Genomic DNA, 4,601 nt, shown 5'->3' with positions numbered 1-4,601 from the left:
AGTTTGCCATCTTATATGAAAAGGAGAGATGCTCAATCCATTGGTTTTCAGCCAGTCTTCATAAGAATGTTTAAAATACGCAGATGACTAAGAGAAAGAAAAGTTCAGCATCACTCAAATTTGAAGAACACATTTATAACATAAGTAAAGAACTAAATAAAGGTTAAAACAGAAAGAAAATAAGTACTTTGTATACGAAACCAAGATGTTAGTGGCTCAACAACACTGATTCTCAACCTTACTAATGCCGAGACCCTTTAACACAGCTCCTCGTGTTGTGGTGACCCCCAACATTAAAATTATTTTTTGTTGCTACTTCATAACTGTAATTTTGCTACTGTTATGAATCATAATATAAATATTTGTGTTTTCCGATGGTCTTAGGTGACATGAAGAGAGGGCCATTTGATTCCCCTCAAAGGGGTCTCAACCCATAGGTTGAGAAACCACGGGTTAATATTTTTTTAGATAGTTTCACAAAACTCAGGCTGGCCTCATTTCCATGTAGTCAAGGACAACCTGGAATTTCTGATCCTCTTGACTCCACCTCTCAAATACAGAGATTACAGGCATTTGACAAGTCTGGTTTAAGTAGTGCTGAGAGCAAACCTAGGAATTCATGCATGCTAGGCAAGCACTCCACAAACTGACCTACAATCCCAGCCTGAAATGTACATAATCTTAAAGCTTTACATTTACGCTTCAAAGTATCAAAGGTCCAGATTAACTGGGTAGCTGGGTTAGGGTCCAGGGAAATACAGTCCAAAAGCGAAATCTGGTTTATAGCCTACAATATAAGAATGGTTTTAAAATTTTAAGGGATTTTAAAAAAACAAAAAACCGCCGGGTGGTGGTGGCGCATGTCTTTAATTCCAGCACTTAGGAGGCAGAGGCAGGTGGATCTCTGTGAGTTCGAGACCAGCCTGGTCTACAAGAGCTAGTTCCAGGACAGGCTCCAAAACCACAGAGAAACCCTGTCTCGAAAAACCAAAAAAACAAAAACAAACAAACAAACAAAAAAAACAACTGCTGGGGCTGTGGTTCTGTTAGTTACTTGTCTAGGTACTATGATAGAGGGCAGTTTTAAGAAGGGTTTAATTTGACTCACAGCTCCAGAGTATAGCCCATCACGGAGCAGAAACTCTGGTGGCTGGAGCTTGGAGAGGTTGGTGGTGGAGGCAGCTAGTCACATTACATCCACAGTCGGGAGGCAGAGGGAGCTGAGAGCTTACACTTAGGTGCTTTCTCCTTTTCAGTCCAGTCCAGGAACCCACCTCATGGGAACCCACATTTAGGGTTGGCTTTTTTCCCTTAATTATCCTAATCAAGAAAATCCCTTCAGGGATTTGTTTCTGTGGTGACTCTAAATCCCACTAAATTTACCATCAAAAGTGGCCAGCACAGTGGTGTGCCAGTAATCCCACCACTTCCCTTTAGAAGGAAAGGCAGAAGTATCTCTACAAGTTCACAGCCAGGGTAGTTGACTTCGTGAGTTCCAGGCCAGCCACATGCACACAGAAGAATGCTGTCTCAACCCTATCTCCTCCAAACAGACAATAAAACCCAAGAATAATTAACAGAGACTCCATGAACCATAAAGCTTAAGATACTTACTAATTCAGCCCTTAAAAAACCCCCCCGACCTTGCCAGGCAGTGGTAGCACACAACTTTACTCCTAGTACAGTGGAGGCGGAGGCAGGTGGATCTCTGTGAGTTCAAGGTCAGCCTGGTCTACAGTCGAGTTCCAGGTTGAGCTACAGAGAGAAATCCTGTCTCAGGGTGGGGGTGGGGGGCAAACTTGACCCCTGCTTAGAACAATGAAGTACATAGAAATATGTAAGTCAAAAACGCAAGCCACATATAATTTTAAACAGTCTAGTAGCCAGATTTTAAGATGGGGAGATTCATTTTCATGGATTTGTAATCTATAATAGCCAAGTTATCATTTTAATGTGTAAGCATTTTAAGAACACTGAGACACTTGTTTCTAGTATTCTCTGAAATGTGGCATCCAGTCATACTCATAGCACGTCTCCATTCAGAAAAGCTTTTTCAAATGCTAGGTAGCCACACACAGCTAAGAACTACCACAGTGGACAGCACAGGTTATTCTACCTCCACACAAAGGAAACAAGTCTTTCGAGATCGTTTTTAGACTTCCAGTGGCTTCAACAGAAGACTTCGCTTAGTAGGAATCAGTATTTTCTATTTTCATCTAAGCAAGCTTCAAGTTAAACCACTTTTGGACAAATGAAAGTACAAAATTTACCTACTCTCCTCTCAATCTCCACAGCAGCTCTTAAATTTCCCCAGGGGTTCCAGTGCTAGCTGCTTACAAACAGTCTCAAGGGTCTTATCTGTTTGAAAGCTTGACTAAAGGTAGATCTATAAATACCAAGGCAGTTACAGAAAGCCCCGGAAGTACTGTCATCTGTATGAAAAATGCATTTGTCCTACAAGGCTATGCCAGCTCTTTTTCCCATCATAAAGATTGACCTGAGTCTGAACGCCAGGTCTCTACTGTCTTCTGACACCATTTTAAGTCTGCTTGTTTCCTAGGACGTGACAAGGAGATTGGCACACCCGTGCAGCAGCAGTCTCCCGTGGAAAGCTAGAAAAGTCAAAGGCAGAACAGAAGACCAAGAGAAGGTGAATGCTCTTTAAAAAAAAGGCAAGGTCTCGGACACCGGAAAGATGACTTAGCCCATAAAGCAGTGGCTGCTCTTCCAGAGGACCCAGATTCAAATTCTAGTACCCAGCCGTAACTCCAGTTCCAGGGGACCTTACCATCTCCTCTGGCCACCAAGGGCAACGAATGCATGCAGTGTACATACAAGCAGACAAAACAGTCATAGTCACCTTTTTGAAACGTAAGGTCTCTCCATTCCCCGGACACTGCGCAGGGTGCCATTGCTCCGGGGTTGACGCTTTCAGGAAGATAGAGGATGCCCCAGAAATTAAAGCCACATCCTCATCACCCACTTACTTGTCCAGGGACACACTGCACAAGTCTGATGAGTTCCTTTTATTTAGGGATTCTTTCCACACATGAAGCGAGAAGAAATCACATGGCTTTTTTTTTAACCTAATTAGCAAATTACTGCGGCCTGTGCTGCTAAGCACTACGCCCAATCCACTGCGTCAATGGTGCCCAAACAAATGTGCAGGGGGATGTTGGTAAGCGGCAGACTCCAACTGTACAGGGCTGTGGTGAGACCTGAGAGGCTGGCACTCTAACAAGTGCCAGATCATCCAAGTGTTACTGGTCGTTGGCCTTCAGATCAAGGTAGTATGGTATGGAGATCCATTAATATAACCCTCTCCATAATTTCAGGTGACCCTTCCTGAGGCTTAGGTAGTAATTTGCCCAAGGTCACAAAGGTTAGGAATTGACAGAGCCTAGCCCCTCCGAAGGACAACACTTCAGAGATCTGGCTTTAAAGTTTAAGTAAGATAAAGAAGCACAGGGTCCATTTCATTTTACTGTTATCTAAGCCACGATGCCGTGAGGCATTTTGTTTAAAAGAACACGTGAAGGTTTTACTATTCATGATTGTAATTTTTAAAGCCGTGGGAATTTCTACGCTTATGTTCTCCACACCTATTCATGCTAAGAGTGTCTAAAGCATGTGCTCAGACAACTGGTGAAATTTCTTCTTACCATTCCAACACCCACAACTTTCAAAAAACACACTGCATGCCCAGGGTGTGTAGTAGCAAATGTGGCTATCTAAATTCTTGGAGACTTAAGCATGCTACTTTAAAACATGCTCTGTGGGTCAGCACCATCTGCAGGACAGAGGAACTGGTTGGAAATACAGAATCTCAGCTTTCCTTCCAGACCTGCTGAATCAGAATCTAAATTTTAACGGGAACCTCGGGTGCTCAAGTGCACTTTCGAGTTAGACACCGGTGATTTAAATCACGTTTTGATTTCGATTCACCCCAATACCAGCAGGGGCTCAAGGGTCGTAACCTTAGCACAAAGACGGAAAACAATGCCATTTCCTAAGCGGATGTTTTAATTTCTTTCCTCCTTCGAGCCCTGCCTCCCAAGCCCACACCACAGGCTCCTCCCGGGAAGAAACCAAAAGCTGCAGGGACCCGGAGCTCGCAAGGCGGCTGCGGCGCAGGCCGCCACACCCCTCCCGCAGCATGCCCCGCTTTATTTACTCCGCCGGACGGAGGCACCCACGCGGAAGGGTGCGCGTAGACACCATCGGCAGAGCGGGTTCCAGCTCCTCCCGCCCACCGGAGGAAACTTGGCAAAGGAGGAGGAAAGGCCATGCGCACCAGCCTTGTACTCCACCGGCTAGGGACTTAGGCCCGAGGCCCTCACCTTCAACACCAAGTCGGCCAGGTAGACGGCGGTCCAACCACCCACCACTACCACCAGCAGCGACACCGGAATCATGGTAGCAGTGGATGGACGGTGGGCCCCGGCGTCCTCCTCCTGCGATCCACAATCAGTCTACCGCCCGGCTCCTTTCAGCCCCGGCATCCGCGCAGGAACCAAGTTGCTACCGGTTCCCTTGCTCCACTGGCAACGTTTCCCTCCGGACCCTTCCGGTGAGGACACTCAGCCGGTTTGGTGCGTGCC

This window comes from Alexandromys fortis, unplaced genomic scaffold (assembly GCF_014885135.2).
Source record: "Alexandromys fortis isolate MF-2015 unplaced genomic scaffold, M_Fortis_MF-2015_v1.1 scaffold_147, whole genome shotgun sequence".
Taxonomy (NCBI): Eukaryota; Metazoa; Chordata; class Mammalia; order Rodentia; family Cricetidae; genus Alexandromys; species Alexandromys fortis.
Note: the sequence above shows the minus strand (reverse complement) of the source record.